Raw genomic sequence first — 22,645 nt, forward strand, 5'->3', positions numbered from 1 at the left:
GCCAGGTGTTCCAACTAGTCTCAGCCTATCTTATCACATTCGCTAAATCTGAGGAGGGAATATAGAAGAAGCCCCTACCCGTCTTGTTCTAGTTCCTACTCCTGTTGTCCACGTATGTGGCTAAGGATTTGAGCTCAATCATCCAGTCCTTAGGGCCTGGATTTATCACCTTGACCCTTTGTCTTTCAGGGCTGGCTTCTGACCTCCGCCATCAATGCTCTCCAGACCTCCCTTGATGTTCCCCCAGCTCTCAGTCTGGTTGCAAATTGTTGTCTTCCTGGGACTCTGACTCTAGTGGTTTAACTAACAAACTTCTTACTTTTCCCTGTCTATGCAGCTAGGCCAGGCTCTGGGCAGAAAATCTTACCAAGACTCACAGTTTAACACTGGGAACACCAGCAATTGCCTACAGTGGATGTGAAGTGGGCCAAAGAAAAAGTAATACATAGGGAGTTTTGGACTTGTGGCAAACAGTAGCCATGCTCTAACCAAAGATATTCAAATTCAACTTAAACAAGCAAAACACCATTCCAACCAAACAACATACGTCCACAGGCCTGAGGGCTCAGTCTGCAATCCCTAGATAAATATTTAATGCTGCCTAGATCTCTCCAGTTGAATCTGCAGCCACCTCTGACCCTGAAGGGTGCTTCTCATATGAAACTGTACCATAATTTTTCCATCTTACTCCTTTTTTTTTTAACAGACTACAAAGCTTAAGCTGGTTTTCACAATAGACTACAAGGCCTAAAGCTGGTTTTCTTAAGATCTGATACACTAGGGCACAAAGGCTTGAAGCTGGCCCACTAGGGTTACCTCACGCAAAAGAAACTGCTGTTTAATTCACCCAGAGCCATTGTCAATACTCAGGAATACTCTGAGGTTTGTGCCAGTAATTTTCTTCTATTAGGCAAGCAGACACAAAAATTGTTAGAATGATCTAAGAGGGCATAAGCCTTCCCCCACCCCCATAAGAACAGCAAAAGGCACACATCTGAGACTCTGAGGTGATCCTCATCCTAATTAGGGGCTGTCATTGGCAACTGGGCACCCCAAGAACTCGGAGGCCAGGAAATCTTCCCCTGAAAAAGTAAGTGCTGGTGTATTCCTTGCTCTGTGTTGCTGTCTTCATCAGACGAAGTTCTTGTAACCTTTACTCATATTAAAGCTGTGTCCTTTGCCTGGTAGCTTTCCGTCAATCACTGTCATCCAAGTAGCAACTTCCAGGTAATTATTCACAAGATGTACAAATGGTGTATAATTAAAAACTGCTTGCTACTCATCTTTTAATGACTTTACCAAAAGTGTTCCTCATTTTATCTCTGGGGTAAGAAAAAAGCACCTTACACATATGTTAATTGGCCGATATTTTTAATCGGTTCTTCCACGTGTTGCTCAGCATTTTGCCCACCTATCCCATAACTCCACCCCAATTACAAAACAGGTTTATTAAATATATGTGTTCTTTTTTTCCTGGTAAAATCTCTGAGTCCCCAGAGTACTGTAGAAAAGGGAACACATCCTGATGTTTCAGCTATTAGCAAGAGACAGCTATGCCTTTAAGTCATTATGTAGAGCTTTTTATGAAATCAAAAAATGTATTTATAGTATCTGTTAATTTAATATGTTTATTTATATCACTGGAACCTGCCTCCTGCATATAAAGAAAGAGAGTTTGCAGTGGAAAAAAATTGATTAGAGATTATTTATGAAACTATATAATTCACCATTTTTATAATTTTTAAGGTATCAGTCAAAGGCTGAATAGGAGATATCAACTTTAAAAAGTAGTTTGAAAATAATTTGTGCCAAGGAAGGGGTGACCTGAATGTCCCAACTAGCTGAGTTATACCTGAATTGTCATATCAGGTTCTACTTAGAAGAGTCAAATTTATGAATGTGACTTGCATTTTATATTTCTACTGTCCTCACTCAAAACTTAATACTTGAGAAAGCTTTCAAATCCAATAGGTGAAAACATGTAATCATCCATATTTTGTATAAGTATTTAACATTCAATATTATATGTCACCTATGATAATTTAAATGAATTAAGGAAATTTGAGTTTAGCCAAATACAATACTAGAAGTAAATGATTTCTTGTGTTCTATGTAATACTATAGTTACCAATACATTTTCAGCTATATTTTTCCATTGACTTAACTTGAAATCACAAAATCATAAACATTCTAAATTAGACAATGTGAGTCTTTGTTTTAAAGATTAGGAAAAGAGTTTTAGAAATTTTGAGTGGTTTATAGATGGTGAATTATATCACACACCAAGTCAAGTCTGACTACTGAACAATTATAGTAAATGGTATTATTCTACTTGCTAGAAAATGTATTTAATGTAAGTCATGCATTAGGTGAAAGGAGATTATACTTTTGAGGGCAAAAAAGAATGCCTAATTCATCTTTCATGTTTGTATCCTATAAAGCCCAGCTCAATATTTTACAAATGGTAAGTACTCAACAAATGTTGAATAGAATTTTAAATTGCTACTCTAATATAATTCAACTCCTTTCTCTCTCCTCTCTCTCTCATTCTTAGTTCTTTATCATACGATGTTTTTCAAACTTGAGCTTTTAGTGTTGCTTTAGAATCACCTGGGAGTTTAAATTCTGCCACTCTCTACTCTCAAAAGTCTTTTCAATTCCTTCTGGAGAGGCTCAAGAAGCTACACCCTATAGACCGCATTTGAGAAATACTGCTCTAGGAGTTACCAACAGTTCTTTCTTGTTGGAGGAGGGTTGCAAACCACTCAGAGTATTTCCTGAGTCAGAAGGGAATTTGTAGAAGAACCCTCCGCTTTGCTCCATCCCAGTGAGGTGGAGGGAGGGGTGATTACATATGTATCCATACAAGCCTAGAATCTGTGAAGAAATAACATGTCTCCTGAATCCCTCACTCCAGGCAGCAATCAAACCTTTCTTTTCCCTCAGAGAGGCACTGCACTATGGTAGATAAGACCAAGACCATCAGATCAGACAGACCCAAGAAACTTCAAATCCCGCCTCCAACACTTACCAATAGTGAATCTGGGCAAGTGACATGAACTCCCAAGTCCATTTCCTAACATATAAAACAAGGACAGTAAGAACTAGCTCATAGGCTTTTTATGGGGATGGGGTAAGTTATTTTTCATAATGCCTTTTCATAGCAGATGTTTCAGAATTATAACTATTTTTTTTTTCCATTTACAGATGCTAACTTAAAGACACAAATACTGTATTATTAACCACATAAACTTGAACAGTAGGAGAAAATGTTACTTTGACTCCAAAACCTAAATGGGTGTCAAATAGATGAACTTTAACATTCATTCTTAACCTGGGATTGGATGATTCCGTGATTCACATTGATTTATTTACTGCAATTGATTGAATGTTTGTGTCCTCACAAAATTCGTATGTTGAAACCTAATCCTCAATGTGATGGTATCTGGAGGTGGGGCTCTGGAAGGTGATTAGGTCATGAGAGGAAGCCCCGATGAATGGGATTAGTGCCCTTATAAAAGAAACTCCAGAGAGCTCTCTTTCCCCTTCCACCATGTGAGGCCAGAGTGAGAAAGTGGCCATCTATGAACCAGGAAGTGGTCTCTCACCAGACACTGCATCTGTCTGCACCTTGATCTTGGACTTCCCAGCCCCTAGAACTGTGAGAAATAACTGTCTGTTGTTTAAGCCACCCATTCTATGGTATTTTTTTAAAGCAGCCCAAATGAACTAAGATATTTACCTATCTATAATTTGCTACAGGATTTGGCTAAATATTCTCCATTGAATGTATATCACCAGGCATGACCAAATAGTTATCATATTTCATACTTCAACAGTCATAAAATTGGACTCTTAAAATGTCAGTACCAAAATCTTTGGAAATAATATTCATTTTTCACTGGAATTTTAGAAAATAATGAATAGCTTTTTCCCTTTTTATATATAAAAGGGAAAGTATAAAATCTAAAACAGGCATTATGTTTCAACAATTGAGGAGGAACACTAAAGTAGAAGATTCTTTGACACGGTAAATCGAATGTCAACTTTTTTTTTTACCTCATATTCTTCCCACTTAATGTACTCTCTTACAGGTAACGACTCTAATATGCCAATGACTTCACAAAAACGTGAATATACTGAAATTCACTGAGGCAAGTTTCCCTCCTGCTAGCTCCAAAGTTGCCTAACTTTGTGACAAAGTAACTGAAAGAGTGTGGCAATTAAACCATGCTCACATGAGACAGGGCTCAATATATTTTTTTTAACCAAAATGATTGGAGGTTCCAAATTATTATGCAGCAAACTAACAGTGTTTTCGGGAACAAACTGAACTTTTACATAAATGATCATGGCTTTGTTGGTTTTCCTTTGATAAGCACTAAAATAATAACGATGATGATGATGACGATAAAAATAATAATAAACACCACACAATCTCTATGGACCTGCAATACTTAACTTCTCTGTACCTCCATTTCCACATCTATAAAATTCAGATAATAGCAGCACTAACCTCCATAGAGTATGTTGAATAATAAGTCAGTCAGTAAATCTGCCGTGCATGGCACATAGTAGGTGCTATCAGGTTGTCTGTTATTACTATCACCCCATCAATAAAATCTAGAGTGGTGGCATGTTGTTATCCCAGTTGGGAGCTGTGGAACTGAAGCTTGGCAAGGTTCATAACTCTTCTAAGTCCATGCAGGAGGACATCCTACAACCTGAATTCAAATCCCAGTCTGCCAACCCCATGAGCGCCTGCCCTAACTCAGAGCCCTCTCTTGGGGAGATGAAGGAAGCCAGCTGAGCCACCCACTTGCAGCAAGCACTGCCAATGAGCTTGACAGAGGAGGTCCTGAACCAAGGCTTGGCCTTCCGCTGCTCTCCTTAAGTCAGTATAAGTGTGAGAGAGAGAAGTCATTTTGACATGCGTTTCAGTTAAATGCTAAAACTAAATGCTTTAAATGTTTTAAAACTGGGTTATAAGCAAAACCCTCAAGCATTCCAAAGACTAAATGATAGAGGAAATAATGGGCATTGTCAAGAGTCAATATCAAAACTGCAAAATTATTATGTCTCTGTGACACAGCAAATCATTATAATAGCCAAAACAAAGGCCAGAGGGATCAGAGTTGTCCGCGTCTGTTCATCTTAGCCCTCTCTTGGTCTGGAATGAATAATTGGTTGGTTAGGCCAGCAAAAGCCTTTGACCCACAAATGAGGGGCTAGGGTTGCCGGATTTAGCAAACAAAAATACAGGCTGCTCAATTAAATTATAATTTCAGACAAGCAACAAACACTTTTTAGCATATGTATATTCCAAATGTTGCATGGGGCATACTTATACTAAAACATTTTTTGCTATTTATCTGATATTCAAATTTAACCGCGTGTCCTGGCTTTTACCTGCCAACCCTAGCAGGGGCCTCCTTTTGAAAGTTCCTTTCCAGAGCAGATTACCTATGGCACGAAGCCCTTATGGACTGAATATTTGTGTCCTCCCCACCCCCCCACCAAATTCATATGTTGAGGTTCTAACCCCCAAAGGGATGGTATTTGGAGATGGAGCTTTTGGGAAATACTTAGGGTTAGATGAGGTCGTGAGGGCAAGGCCCTCATGATGGCATTAGTGCCCTTATAAGAAGAGATACTTGAGAGCTTGCTCTCTCTCTCGCTGTGCTCACAAAGAGGTCACGTGTGCATGCAGCAGATAATGTCCTCCTACAAGCCAAAAGAAGAGGCTTCAAGAGAAGAAACCTACCTGGGCGGCACCTCAATCTTGAACTTTCAAGCTTCCAGAACCGTAAGAAATAAATTTCTGTTGTTTAAGCCACCCAGTCTGTGGTATTGTGTTATGACAGCTGAGGAGACTAAGACAGAAGCTGACTTGGGGCAGCAGCAGCAATCCTAGCCTCATTCATCCTTCACCAGTGGTGGTACCAAGGTGTGTGGATAACTTTACTCTGCCTAAATTTCTTGGGTCTTCAGAATATCCAACCCTTAAAGGAACTAGTTTCTGCATAAGGGGAGTCATATGTGTTCCCTTTTCCTGCCTCACTTCAAAGTCTCTCTACAGGACCTGATGCTCTCGGCTTCCATAGTTTTCCTGTGTATTTCCAACACTGGGTTCCCAGACCACGTTCTTCCAGGTTCTAGACACTGCCGTACAGTGTCTTACTTACAAACTGTCTTCATTTTAAAATCCCACCAATAATGGTTTTCCATATGTAAAGCCCTTCCTATCCACTTTCAGCCCCTGTCTCTGTTGCCCCTTGAATGTTGTTTTTACCCACAGTGCGGTTAGTGGATTCAGGCAAGACTGAAAGCAATTATCATAGTCTTGTGACTGAATGCTGAATTCCAATTTTCTTTTCCATTTCAAAAAAAGGTTTTCTATAGAAGTGTTTGAAAACTCAGCCTAGATTTCCAAATCCTTTGACAAGTTTTGTGTGAGCTTTCAAAATCTCCACCTTGCTAAATAAACTTTTCCAATTGCTTTAGCACACACATATTCATTTTGACCTTTTAGGATTTTTACACTTCAGTCTTCACTAGGCAGTTTAGCTCTTGGTTATAAACTAAAGTTTTTGTTTTTGTCTCATTCCTGACCTCTTCTTTCCCCAACCCAAAACTCACTGTCTCTTTCTCTTTCCCTGAATCTCTCTCTCTCTCACATATACAAAAGGTTTATTAACTCTTATTTTTCATTCATCTTTAAGCATAATTAGGACGGTGCTAAATATGTAGCAGTTGCTCCATGCATCAGCTGTTGATTGTTTTCTGACAACATGAACCTGAGTTATGCTCAATTATTTGTGATTTGTGCAATTATTTCTGAGTTTTACCCTCTTATTAACCTAAAAGGAAAACACGAGAAAGATTTTGCCTGGAAAAAATACAATTAATCTCAAGGAATTTCCCATAAAATACTCGCAAAAGCATAATATAAAAAGAATTGTGGTTTATGAATTCACTTTAGGCCTCCTGTATGTTGATCTTTTCACTCCAAAGCTGATTTCATTTTGGCCCTTAGCTTGTAAGCACAGGATAATTTGCTTGCTTAGATTGTCATTGAGTCTAATAAGTGTTGGTTGTTAATAAAACCTTTTCAGAACATGATAATGGCTTAGGAAAAGTACATTTACATATTAAAGTTGAAGGGAAATGATTCTTGGGAGGAAAAGCTTTCAGAATTATGCAAAGAGTGAAATTTACTCAACTTTTAAAGATCCAATGGGAGAGAATATGTATGCATTTATGCTTGTTTAACTGACTTGGGTTGAGCTTTTCCACCCAAAATAGATATATTTTACATAAGAATGCTATATATTGGTTTATTATAAGTTGCATGAGCTTACTGTAAGTATTGCTTTCTTCATTTCAAATTCATTACTGAATTCATGGCTCCTTTGCGCTTTTTTAGAAGAAGATATTTCCCCAATGGACATATTTTACTTCCTTTCAGCCTGCTTCTTTACCTCCTCCAAAATTCCAAATTCTGGCTATCCAACGAGATTTAATGAGCTGAGAGTAGGTGTGTTCCTCCTCTGTGCCTATCCAATGCCCTGTGCATGTCTCTATCCTGCTGAGTTGCAATCACCATCGTGGCTTTGTTGGGTTGTATCCTCATGCCAAACCATGAGTTTCTCAAAAGCAAGGCCTGGTTGTTCTTCCTCAATGTCCACAAGTCCTAACAAATGGCTGGTACTTGATATATGTCCAATATATAATCAAACAAACAAATAGGGACCTTAAAATGAGCATGATGACCCAGGCACTCAAAATACTAGAGCCAGGATAATAAAGTGGGCAAGGGCAAAACAACATCAGCAGACAGGTTTCCTAGCCTTAAATCCCCATATAAAACATTTCATTCTATCTAAAAGAATATCACCTTGAAAAGTTCTGTTATCTTCTGGCATTCGATATCCTTTTAGGCTAACCACAGTTATATTTATCATTTTTACTATTATCCCCTGTGCGCCTATATTTAAGGTAATTTCTATGACAATAGAACAGAAACAAAATATCTCCCTGTTAACATAATGAGTCACACAAGAGTAACATAAAGTAAATAGAAAATTCTGCTATACCAAATCACCATTGAAATTGATACTATCATAATGACATTATTACCCACTGGCATTTCATCAGGACTTGCAAGTTTACTGTATCTTTTCATATAAACTATCTTATTTAAATGGCACATGGCAGGAATATGTGTTTTTGGGGAAAATCCGAAGTACAAAATTATAAAAATTAGAAAGGTAGAGGGTTCCGATTGACCTGAAATAATAAAATTTCATTTCCTCAACGCCTCCCCAAGGTGTTACGTGGGTCACAGATCAGAAAGCTAAGTGAGCCAGGAGAGCTGATATGCTAGAGGAATTTATCAGGAGGGTTAGTCCCCAGAGTGGTGCAGAAGAAAAGCATAGGCCGGAAATAGAGAATTTATTTTCAAGGAAGACATATTGTGTCAGTAGTTATCACAATGAGACTTTTGGGTTTAAGCACCCCTAAAGAATAATAAATCAACAATCAGCTCCATCGGATGTAACTGATCATATTGCACCACTGAGGCTAATATACCAGAAAATTATCTGGGGAAATTAACTAGTCTATTTTCCTGGCTCCTTAAGGAAGCAATAATACTAACTACTCTCAAAGCAACAAGAAGGCTGTCAGCTGTAGGCAGTTTAATGTGAAATGTCCTTATTTGATGTCCTGCTAGAGTCTAAATCGCTGCTAATATTCTTAGCCTAAATACAGCATGAGCACTATAGGGTTTTGTTATCATATCTTAATTAGCAGAAAATGTCCTTTTGTGAGTGGTGACATCATGAATAACATAAAAAAAATCTCCTTTAAATCTCGAAACAACTGGATACCTATAGAGAATTTACAGAACAACATTTCTGTTCTAGGTCCTGTCTGGCACAGCACACTATACTCCTGGGCAGTTCCTACATGAGAATCACTAATGTTTTGATGTCAGCAAAATATATTTTTCTTTTAAATACCCTTCAAACTCACCCCCTCTTCTCCATCATCACCATATCCATCTTCCTATTGCTGGAATCTTCATCATAGCTTATATCGATTGCTTACTCTGCCAAGCACTGGACTTATTTCTCTATCCCTTGACTCTGTGGCTTTAGTTTCAAATTATCAAACTTTTGGTTTATTGCAATCATTTCTTTATTGCTGTCCCTCAAACTTCCCACCTCATTGCAGATACAATGATTAAAAAACAGACAAACAAACATGATTGTAAACCTTTCTTATCTAAAATCCTTCAATTATGCCCTCTTCATTCATCCAATAAACATCTGCTTCCTTACTAGGCTCCACACACCTGCAAGAAAGAGCCCAAACTTCTTGGCATGGCATGAAGGATGTTTCTGGTTTCAACCTAAGGTATTGAGCATCATCTTTGGCTATTCTCACACCTACATTTCAGAAATAACGAATCCCCTATAGTTTCCTGAACACAATGTGCTGTTTCACACTCCCATGTCTTGTCGCATGCAGCTTCCTCATTCTGATATGCCTTCAGTCTCTAGTTCACCTGGCGACTTTCAGCCATCAAAGCATGCTGTATTATTACCCTGTGAAGGCTTCCTTGTCATCCTCAGGAAGGTAAACGTACTACTTCTGTCTTATTAATTCCTCCCTCATTGCTCAGATCACAAGTTACACATTCATTCATTTGTCACCTGTTTATTTCCCCTACCAAAACATGAGACTCTCAAAGGCATCATCTCTGTCGTATTTATCTTCATATCCCTAGAATCCAGTATAAAACCCGCCTCAGAGTAAACACTCAATAAGTACTTGTAGATTGAATAAATATACTTAGGAGAAAAAGTTAGCAACTCAAATATGAGCCATGTTTTTATTTGGATTACTGACATTTGTAACAAAACAAAAAATCCCACAAGCATGTTTGATCATGCCATATCCACAGGCTGTTATAATACACTTCAATTTTATATAGTAGAATCCCCCAATTCAATTTTATTATACCAGTGAGAGCATCATCTGCCTAATTCTCTGTTTATTTTAACAGTAAAATTTTACTAAAAATAGAGTAGTTATGTAAACATTAGCTAAAGATGACCTTTGATATCCAACAGGCACTTTGCAAAGGTATTATTTTCTTCTTAGATTTAAAAGATAAATCAACAGCAACTTAGCATTAAAGATGCAAACTTGGACATGTCCACACCATTTGGAAAACTGGTAGGTCATTCTATAAATGCTTCATAAGGCGACTTTTCTAGTCCACTAATGTTAATATCTCTTTAAACAATTTCCATAATTCTACTCTATGTAAAACCCCTTGCAACTTTCTCTCATTATACCTCCTCAATTCAGGTCAGACCAGGTCAATTCAACTCTATCTCTATGTGCTCATCTTCTGGACCAATTGAATTCCATGGCATTCATGTTTTATTTAGAATAAAGCCCTCCAAAGTTTCCAACTCTCGAGTAACGATTCCTTCAATCTGCTCAATTTAAGCAAAAATTGATTTTTCTCTGACACTATTTGCCTTGAGGGTCAAGTAATGAAATAAAATGAAAGGCAGGATTCCATTATCTATGCATCTACCCACCATCTGTTCATTCAACAAATATTTGAATTGCCACTTTCAAACTATTATTCCATTACAATTTCTCAATAACTTCCCATCCCTTAAGATTGATTCCATCTTATACCAGCCTCTCTCCATTTTTGTCCTGTCACTAGAAACTCCCTACACCTTTAATGACTTTAGGACATGGGTCATTTTTCTTTTCCTTCTTGTCCTTTCTTATATCTTTGGTTGGTTATGTGAACTTCACGGTAACGACTCGTCTAACACGTGCATTCCATGCTTCTTGATGTCCTGCATTATTGCTACACTTTTACTTATCTACCAGACTATACTTTAAACTTAAAAATGTTCTTTTATCACAAACTCTTAATTTCCCTTTAGAATGACCTCCACTTTTCCTTTCATGCAACTTTTCTTCTACTGAAACTAAGTGTTACTCATTCAATAAATATCTACCCAAGGGCTTACAATGGGCCAGGCATCGTGCTACATTCAAGACATACAAGTAGAATAAGATAGGAATCTTGTTCTTATAGAACTAAAAACTAATAAGGGAGGCAGATAAGAAAATCCACTATTACATGAAGGTCAGATAAGTGCCACAAGAAGAGTGTCTAGAGGAGGCAATGAAATTCCAGAACAAAGAAATATCAATTAGATATTTTGGGAACATCCTTAAAGAATTTCCAACTCAAGAGCTTCCATGAAAGCACTAAAAACTGCCCCCAGTTTACATAACCTTTATTGCCCACAGCACACATGATCTTATATTGTAGTTATTGTTACTATACGTTTTATATTTATTTCTAAATGTTAAACTCCTCTAGCAGACCGATTTAATATTCTTTGGGTCATAGACTTTTTTAAAATGCTTACACGTAGTTATTTGATAAAGTTATAGCTATCCATTTTTTAAGCATTTTGCATAAGCTCCCTTACAAAAACCTTCTGAAGTTGGAAATTTATTATACCTATTTTACAGAAAAGGAAACTAAGAATTAATGTCTATGTAACTGGCCTATGTTTACTTAGCTAGTACACGGCACACCTAGATTAAAATTGAGGTATTGTAGAGACTTCTAGCTGTTCCTGAAGATTATCTTTTGTTTCTTCCTGGACACATAATTGGGTTACATTTCCCAGCCTTCAACAGAGTTAGCTTTGGCCATGAAACTGAGTTCTAGCCGAGGAATGTGAGTGAACATGATAAAGGACGCTTCTGGGGCTCTGGTAACAATTTCCCACTGCTCTTCCTCCGTGCTCATTTCCTTTTCTAGGTAACTGGGATGCCAGCATCTTCTAGGACAAATATGAAAGTCCAGCATTGAATACGGCAAAGCCACATCATTAGCTTGAGTCTCTGAATTACCATATGTTAGGGAGTTACCCTGCTAACCTGAACACCCGCTTAGACAATGAGGTGAAAGAGACATAAATCTCTTTGTGTAAAGTTAATAACAAAGCAGGCTCTGTTTACTACTATAGATTAACCTATCTTAGTAAAGGCACTAGGTCAGCATTTCTCAAACATTTTAGTCTCAAGAGTCCTTAACACTCTTAAAAGCTATTGAGGACTGTAAAGAGCTTTTGTTTATATGGGCTTTATCTGTTGATCTTTGGCATAGTGGAATTTCAGCTGAGAAATTTATAAAATATATATTAGTTTCAAAATTAACAATAATAAACTAAATATATGTTCATATAAATAGCTTTTTAAAAAATAATTATATTTCCCAGAACAAAAAAAAATTGGTAAGAAAAATGACATTGTTTTACATTTTTGCAACTATCCTTAATATCTGGCTTAATAGAAGATAATTGGATTCTCATATCTGCTTCTACATTTATCTGTTATGATATCACACATCGTGGAGTTTCTGGAAAACTCTACTGTGCATTCATTAGTGAATGGAAATGAAAAGGGAAAAGATCATCTTGGTGTTACTATGAAAGTAGATTTTACTTCTTGAACTACCTGAAAGTGTCTCAGGGGACCCCCACTCCTTCACTGATCACATTTTAAGAACTACTGAGCTAGATTTCTGACAATAGAGCCTCCACTTTTATTCATTATGTACTCAAAATTCTTATGAAAGCTATGGATTCTTTTCTTCAAAAAATAAACATCAGCAAACATTTTACACATAATTTTAGTGGTTTCATGAATCCCATGTGCTATAGGCTAAATGTCTGTGTCTTCCCTAAATTCATATGTTGAAATCTATTCCCCCAGTGTGATGGTCTTTAGAGATCGAGCCTTTGGGAGGTGATTAGGTCATGGGAGTAGAGCCCTTATGAATGGGATTAGTGCTCTTATAAAAGAGACCCCAGAGGGTCCTTCACCCCTTCACCTAGTGAAGATACAGTGAGAAGACAGCTGTCTATAAACCAGGAAGCAGGCTCTCACCAGAAACGGATTCTGCTGGGGCCTTGATCTTGGATTTCCAAGCTCCAGAACTGTGATAAATAAATTTCTGCTGTTTATAAGCCACTCAGTCCACGATATTTTGTTATAGCAGCCCAAACAGACTAAGATCCCACAAGTGTCATTCAACGGAAGTTAAAAACTCTCTCTAGAACAGATGCCATGTCTTTTTCACTTTGTAACTCCTACAATACTGAGAACCAAACACCTGATACTTTATACGATTTCAAAAAATATACACTAGAAACAGAAAATATTAGAACTGGAAGGATCCTTAGGGAACATATTGTTCAAATTTCACATTTTTACATTCAGATTATGTAAACCTGGGGAAGGTAAGTGACTCCTCAAGGCCACAATGAATGTGATAAATAAATGATCTAAAAATAAAAATGCAGTCTGCAAAGTTATCACACATCATTCATTCATGTGAGAGTTATTTTAAAACTTTAAGTGATATAAAGCTATACCTTCAAAGAGATAAAAAAAAAAGACAAATAGATTTTTAGAATTTAAGGAGACACAGAGGTCATCTACCTAAATTATCTCATTTGTAAGAAAAAGCTACAGGGTCTCAGAGGGATAGAATTACTTCTCTAAATTCACAAAATGGTAAAAACTTGGTTTACCAATTCTGAATCAAGTATCATTACCACTATATCATATTGCCTTTGAAATAACTCACATTTTTGTAGTAAATTAATAATTCCTATTTTGAAGCAAATTAGTAAGAATAGCAATTAGTGTGCTCTATCAGAAAATAAAAGCAAAAATTTTAGAATATACTGCAATAATCCAGCTAACAACTTTTAGTCACTTTTATTCTGCTTCTCCAAACCTAAAAACTAAAAGCTGACGCTGGGAAAATTAGTAATCTAAAATTCCATCTTCTTTTGTCAAAACAATATAACACATATATAAAGTCATTTTAAAATAAATTTTTCCAGCAAATTGGTACCTTGACCCAACTAGGAGGTCATGGAATCCAGTGCCTCTCCATATCTCACCAAAACTTACTCAAATCGCTGTAATAGATTTTCTGCTCTTGGGAAATGAGCAAATAAATGGCAGCATCCTTTCTAGTGGCAATTCTCGACGTTCTTATTAAAGTTCTGTGTTAAGTGCCCAAATACATTAAATCAATCCATTGTTTTCCATCTGCACAGACTGCCCAGAGTTCTGGAGAAGAATGGAGGTTGCAAGGAAATCAATCATCGGAATGGGCTTCTTTTAACACATTATGCTGTTGGTTAATTGCGTTTTAAAATAATCTGATATAAATTTGAACTTGAATTCAAAGTCCTTGACAGAACTATTGCTAAGCAATGAGAAAGTAATATTTTCCTAAAACTATCACTTGAAAATCTCAAAAGAAATGGCTTATCCATAAGGATTTAATATTTTTCCTATTTGAAAAGCTGCACTAAAAAATGAAACCTTTATGTTGTATGTTGTACTTAGACACCTGGTATGAGGTCCACATTTTTTCCTGCTGAGCGGCAGACAATGAAATGTAATATTGACATTCTTTCTGAAACCCTCCAGGGTCTACAAAAGAACTCCCTCTGTAGAGGAGGAAAGCTCACTTAAGAACTCCAAGAAGGCACATAACCTCAGTCAAGTCTTTGGATCAGATCTTAACTTTTTCTTCTAGCAGAAGCTGGATAGCAAAGAGAAAATAATTGATTTCTTTATGATGGGCAAATGAGAAATAATATAATGGAAACCATTACAGACGGGTCCAAAGCAAAAGCTACAAATTATTTAATACAAAGCAATAACAACCCAGAAATATGACAGAATTATGAATCCATGCCACTGATTCATGGCATCATTCTACTACAAACACAATGGTGAGTGACTGGCTTTGTGTAGGATATATAGTGACTGACACTTGGGAAGCATTTAGTAATAGTTGTTGCTATTGTTTTGGCATCATGATTGGGCGTGGCAGTGAAGAGGGGAGCAAACTAGTATATACTGATCAACTACTAAATGTCAAACACTTGGCACTTTATACCAGTTTTAATTCTCAATTGTTCTCCAGGTTAGGTAACACTATCTTCGCTTTACAGATGAAGAAACGGGTGTGAGAGAGTAAATACTTTGGGTGAGTTCACTCAGCTAGTGATTGCTAGAACTGTGATTCAAACAGCATAAATAATTGCTCACATGGATTTATGACATGATAAGCACTGTGCTAAGCAACTTACACAGACTGTCTCATTAAATCTGCCCCAAAACTCTACAAAATAGGTCATGATACTTTACTCACTTTATCAAGGAGAAAATAAAAATTTGGAGTTGTTTACAAACTGGCCTTGTCACACAGATAATAAGTGGCTGAACGGTGATTCAAACTGAGACTGTCTGATGTCAGAACTTCAGGTGTGTAACTACCATTCCATAGTGCCTGCTAATTTTAATGCCCATGCTCTTTCCCTGCCACAAGTCAGGGGCAAAAATTCACACTTTCCGTTTACTTCCCTTCCTCTCATCCAATTCCCCAAACAGTAAGACAATATAACACATCAATGTCTTTGCAGGTTCAAAAGATGCCATGATAATTTAGCTGAACTAAAAGGTCCATTTCAATTGCCAAAGGAAATGCTTTCTGGTAGAATAAAAGAGCTTATAGAGAGCAGAACTGCATCTATCTCGATGGATACTCATGTGATAAATTCCCCAATCAGGATCAAATCAAGACCAATGATAATTCATCAGCAATCCAAGAGACCATCAGCACAGAGTCAACGGAAATTTAAAAGCAACTCCATGTCTTCTAGATTCAGATCTGTTTTAGATGGCTTTCAATGCACTGTTCAAGTTCAACAATTTCTTTTCCTGGCTGCAATTGGTGCCAGCTCTAGTTTTTAGGCATCCTTTGGAAATATAACATAAAATTGTACAAACATGAAAAAGAGAGTGAAGTAACATCCTGTCATTTCTAATGTTTCCATATTTTTATTACAGTAGTGAAAGCTCTACCTTTATGAGGCAAACTATAGCATGATCTTGGCAACCTTTCCAGCAAACACAAGCACAGTCTCAGACAACTGACAGTCCTTGGATACCAGAGATTTCGATTTCTGCACTCTGGTTTTTGGAAACTCTGTTCTAGCTTATTGTAATTGAGGCTTTGACAGCCAAACAAATCTGCTGCAAGGAATGCTGTACATTTCATACAAATGCTCCATCTAAACACATACATTTTCTGTTACAGCCCGGCATGTCTATTTGTGTGAACATGTGAGACAGACATAGAGTTTCACTAGTCTTAAAAGAAGGAGCCTTGAGCGATACTCATTTTTGGCACAGGGAAAATAAGTCACTTGTGAAAATGGAGCAAAGCTAGAGTTTATAAGGTATTCCAGGTATAAAAAATCCCATAGCATTTTTTAAAAAATAACCTAAATTGACTGATGTATTAGTTAATTGTGATTGAAGGATTATGCTTTTAAGAAGAGTAAAAATAATTATATGGGATTTGTTAGGCCACTATTATAAATTATTCTGCTGATTAGTTGGGAAAAGAATGTGATATAAATTTGGAGATAAATTTAAAGTCCTTGACAGAACTATTGCCAAGAAATGAGAAAGTAAGGAGACTTAGACGTTCAAGATTTTCTATGACATGAAATGATTGTTTGAAGAGTTTCATCAACTATATTTTCTTCTATTTCTCTACATTGCCAATCAAACAAAGGCAGCAGGGAAAGAATCCATTAGACTAATCACATTAAGTTCAAATCACATTTAACTACTCAATTGAAGAAAACTACCAGAAAACTAATTATGGAGCTGCAAAATAGCAATGATAAAATTGAAGCACAACAATAGGACAGGAAACTCCTAAGAAATTGAGAATCATCAAATATATAAAATTGTCAGTGAAGAGAGACAATCTGTATCATTAAATAATTTTGAGAGGAAATAATTACTTTTCCATCAAATGTTTTTATATTATATCTCAAAACCCTAGAGTTCTCCTTCATTAACTAGACAAAACTTTAAATGATGAAACATCAATCTGCAGGAATATTGATAAATTGCAACCAAAATGTCGTCTTGTTTCAAAGATAACCAAATTTTAGGAAATTTTGTAACAAATTTGAGAATTAAAAATACTTTAAAATATTGTATAACCTATTGTACAGAGATGGGAGAATGCCTGTCTCATTCTTTAGTTTATGGGTTCTTTGATGATTAAACAGAGAATCTTATTCAAATTTGGGAATTCTGCCAGTTGCTGAGTACGCCTATTCCAATTACTTATTCTGGACCTGGGGAAATTACCACAAGATGGGTTTCAGGACCCCTGGACCCACTGTGAGGTGGACCTGAGTGAAAACTTCACTCATCATATGACCTCCATAAGCCTCTACTCTGGTGAACCACAGTGACATTTTGGGTCTCCTGGAATTAGTGTCAGTTCAGAGCCAGTGCCCAGTAGTCCCTGAAAGGTCTGACTATTTCCTTTTCCTCAATCCGAGGTCACCCTGGTAAAAGGCCATAGGTCACTTTGGGAAAGGACAGGAGAAAGATTAACAATATAAATTTTTGGTAGTATAGCAGAGTCCTTTCTCCAGGAGACTGGCTTCCCCTTCATTCAAGGGATTCTGAGTCTGTAAACCGGCTCAAGTCTGGGAATTGATTGAGGGACCATGACTCTCTGTTTTTATGATTAAAGTTAGACTTTTATTCACTTTACCTAGAACTCTTCCACTCATACAGATCAAGTAAGAATTTAGTAGGCTTCCCATTTTTATCTTCTAGGAACACCATGATCAACTAGACAATGTCATAGGTCTCTGTGAATCAGACTATTCTGATTGCTACTTTGACTCTGCTTTCCCTTATGGTAACCACATCCACTTTGCCTTGGGCAACCGAGTACCACTACTTTCCCCTGCCATCCCTGGATCCAATTAACCCCATTGTACATTGGTTTCCCAATTCAGTGGCAGCAGTTCTCCTTGTTTTTTCTGGGCTATACAGAAAAGTGACCAAGAGCTCTCCAAGGCTACTGTGGCCCCTCACAAATTTATTTTTCACAGTCATGGTGAAAGGTGTGTCCTCTGGACCCTCTTAGGTTGAGTAAGCAAATTTTAAATGATAAATCCACTCTAACATTTCAATCTTCCTAAACCTTTGAATCCCTTCCTCTATGTATAACAAAGCAGGTCTAGTACTTCAAGTTAACTTACTATAGGCCACCTTTTGGCCCATGTTTCAGTCAACCAACCAACCAACCAACCAACCAGTTACAGCCTTTTGTAATTCCCTGAGCTGCAACATTAAATCTAGAATCTCTGCCTAGTGGGCCTCTTTGGATTTGGGGAGAAACATATTCCTGATTTGGGTGCGTGACTCTCACTCATTTACTAAACGACCCAAAAAGCAGCTAGTTTTGAGGAGGGCCCAGAACAAGAGAAGGTTCTGCAACAGGTCCAGGCTTCCGCACAAGCTGCTCTGTCACTTGGGCCATATGACCAAGCAGGTTCAATGGTGGTTAAAGTGGCGGCGGCAGATAGGATGCTGTTTGGAGCTTTTGGCAGACCCCTAGAGGTGAATCGCAGCACAGGCCTTAGGATTTTGAAGAAAGCCCTGCTATCCTCTGCAGATAACCGCTTTCCTTTTGATAAGCTGCTTTTGACCTTCTACCGGACCTTAGTAGAGAATGAACACTTAACCATGGGCCACCAAGTTACCATGCGACCTGAGCTACCCATCGTGATCTGATGTTATCTGATAACACATACAAAATTAGGCATTCACAGCAGCACTCCATCATCAAATATAAGTGGTGGATATGAGATCAGGCTTAAGCAGGCCCTGAAGGCGGAAGTTACGTGAAGTGGCCCAAATGCTCATGGTCCCCATTCCTCCTGTACTATCTTCTATCTCCCAGCCTATACCTATCACCTCTTTGGAAATTTCTTATGATTAGTTGACAGAGTAAGAGAAAACTTAGGCCTGGTTTACAGATGGTTCTGCATGATATCTGTAAGCATCACCCAAAAGTGGACAGCTATAGTACTACAGCCCTTTTCTGGGACAGCCATGAATGACACTGGTGAGGAGAAATCTTCCCAGTGGGCAAAACGTTGAGCAGTGCACCTGGTTGTTCACTTTGCTTGGAAGAAGCAATGGCCCGATGTGCAATTATACCCCAATTCATGGGCTGTGGCCAATGGTTTGGTTAGGTGGTCAGAAACTTGAAAAGAATATAATTGGAAAAGTGATGACAAGACCAGTTGGGTGAGGAGGTACGTGGATAGATCTCTCTCAATGGGTAAAAAACATGAAAATATTTGTGTCCCATGTGAATGCTTACCAAAGGGTGAGCTCAGCAGGAGGATTTTAATAATCAAGTGAATAGGATGACCCATTCTGTGAATACTAGTCAGCCTCTTTCCCCACTCACCCCTATCATAGACCAATGGGTTCATGAACAAAGTAGCCATGGTGGCAGGGATGGAGGTTTTGCAACAGCTCAGCAACATGGACCTCCATTCACCAAGGCATACCTGGCTACAGCCACTGCTGAGTGCCCAATCTGCCAGCAGCAGAGACCAACACTGAGTCCCCGATATGGCACCATTTCCCAAGGTGATTAGCCAGCTATCTGGTGGCAGGTTGACTATATTGAACCACTTCCCTCATAGAAGGATAGCATTTTGTTTTTACTGGAATAGACAATTACTCTGGAGAAGGATTTGCCTTCCCTGCATACAGTGCTTCTGCCAAAACTACCATCTGTAGACTTACAGAATGCTTTATCCACCGTCATGGTATTCTACACAGCATTGCTTCTGATCAAGGAACTCACTCGTAGTGAATTAGCAATGGGCATATACTCATGGAATTCACCTGTGTTACCATGTTTCCCACCATCCTGAAGCAGCTGGTTTAGCCTTTTGTAGACTCAGTTATAGTGCCAGCTAGGTGGCAATACTTTGTCAGGCTTGGGCAAAGTTCTCTGTATATGCTCTGAGTAGCATCTGAGGAGTATGGTGCTATTTCTCTTTAGCCAAGATTCATGAGTCCAGGGATTAAAGGATGGAAATGGGAGTGGCATCATTCACTATTACCCCTACTGACCCACTAGAAATGTTTTGCTTGCTGTTCCCATGGCTTTATGCTCTTCTGACCTAAAAGTCATAGTTCCAAAGAGAAGAATGCTTTCACCAGGAAACAATAATTATTCCACTGAACTGGAAGTTAAGACTGCCACCCAGCAACTTTGGGCTCCTCATGCCTCTGAATCAACAGAAGGGAGTTACTGTGTGGGTTGCGGTGATTGATCCTGACTACCAAGGAGAAATTGGACTGCCACTCCACAATGGAGGTAAGGAAGAGTATGTCTGGAATACAGGCGATCTCTTGGGGCATCTCTTAGCATTGTTATGATCTGTGATTAAAGTTGTTGGAAAACTGTAACAACTCAATTCAGGAGGACTACTAATGACTCAGAACCTTCAGAAATGAAGGTTTGGGTCACACCACTGGGGAAAGAACCATGATCAGCAGAGGACTTGCAGAGGGCAAAGGGAAGATGGAATGTGCAGTGGAAGAAAGTAGCTATAAATACCAGCTACGATCACATGACCAGTTAAAGAAATGAAGACTGTCATGAATATTTCTTCCTTATTTTGTTATAAATATATTTGTGTGTGTGCATATTAAGCAAATATCTTTGTTTTCTTCCCTCTCTTATCCTCTCATCTTATAATATAAGATGTTACAGGATATCAAATAGAGGAATAAACATTATCCAAGGACTTTCAAGGACTCTGCATCGTCTTTGGGGAAAAGGTTAGTGCATTTTTGGTCACATGCAAGATATATCATGTTACGTGGAAGTATGACCTTGTTATTGTCTTTATTTGGAGATGAAATATGGTTTAAGGAGATCTGTATGGGTGCCAAGTTGACAAGAGGTGAACTTGGGATGGCTAATTTTATGTAAAACTTGGCTAGGCCATGGTACCCAGGTATTTGGCCAAATATTTTTCAACTAAAGACATCTTTTATGCTGTGAATGACTGCTGGTTGGGGTAGAAAGTGAGATTGATATTTATTTTATTTGCAGACTATTTTCCCAGAGTACGGTCAGCCATGCTACAGCAGGGGCAGAATTTGAAGTCCCAAGGACCAATGACCACCATCAATTTGGCCTCTGAAAACCTGCACTTCAACATTTGGTGTAGTAACATGCTCAGCTTGTGCTGAGTATCAGAGAGCCCATTCTGACAAATAATAGAGCCAAGAAATGTATTTTGCAATCTTTTTCTAGGACATGCATGGCACATTCAGTGTCATTAAATTCATGAATTTTCTAGCGTTGTCCCATGCCCAACAAGAGCATCTGTACTTTTTAATATTGTATAAATTGGTTGTTATATTGGGTGAGGGTCTGAGTATTTAAGCTGGAAACTGTTATTTCCTCCTGAAATTAATATCTCCATGTAATATTCATAAACTAAGACTGTAATAAAGGATAGTCTTTGGTATTGGTTCTTAAAAACAAACAAAAACATTATTTGAGATGTTTCTGCAAAGCTTTTTTTTTAGAGCAGATTAACATTTAAATCACTAAGTACAGCAGATTACCTTCCATAATGTGGGTGGGCCTCATCCAATCAGATGAAGGCCTTAATGAAAAAGACTAATCTCCTTTGAGCAATTATGTGTATGTGTGTGTGTCTGTGTCTGTGTGTGTCTGTACGTGTATCTTTTGGCTCTTTTTCTCTGGAGAATCTTGACTAATATATACCCCCCAATGCTCCATGCCTTACTCATTGTCTTAAGCAAACATTTTTTTCTAATTTTATATATTATGAAAGACTTCTAAGTTGTGTACAGGTCTCCACAGAGACTCTGTCCTGGTTTTTAAAAATCAAACAAATTATTGGAAGAATTATTGAACCCTATAATCGTTCCATTTCCCAACATCTCCATGAGCTGAACATATACAATGTAATTACTATCTACAGAGATCCAGGGTCACTTTAGATTCTAGAATAGTAGATACACAAGCAGATTCAACTTCAACCTGGTAAATCACAAAACAAATCTAATATTACTTTTGGAGGAAAAGAGTTGGAAAAACTCTAATAAGACAAGTTTATAGAACTTTTGTCCAACCACGCTATAGAAGAGAATTATGGAATAAACTCTGAAATAACTAGATTGATGGGAGGAACAGCTTGGTTTAGTGGAAAGGGAAGCACACTGGGAAGAGTGAGGCCTGGATTTAATCCAAGTTGAAGTGCAGATAAATTATATAACCTTGGCAATAAGACTTCCCGTTTCTAAGTCTTGATTTTCTCATCTGAAAGTTGATGAAGTTGCAGCAGGTAAAGCCAGCAGATGTGGAAAGGGTGCATCCACATTCAAAGCTACCCAGAGGCCCACACTTTTTGTTTTGTGGTTATTGTAGTCAAGGCCCAGGTTTACGTGGGCACTTCAGAGTCCTCTGGAATCCTGGGTCGATCTCATGAATTCTTGCACAGTTTTCTTAGTAGATTTAGTAAACTATCTGGGTCTTAGGTTTGTTTTGTTTCATTTTAGTCTTTAAAATAGAATAATAACTTGGAGTTTGTAGAAGGCTTTA

This window comes from Ceratotherium simum, chromosome 8 (genome assembly GCF_057802395.1).
Source record: "Ceratotherium simum simum isolate JZ-2026a chromosome 8, ASM5780239v1, whole genome shotgun sequence".
In the NCBI taxonomy this organism is placed as follows: Eukaryota; Metazoa; Chordata; class Mammalia; order Perissodactyla; family Rhinocerotidae; genus Ceratotherium; species Ceratotherium simum.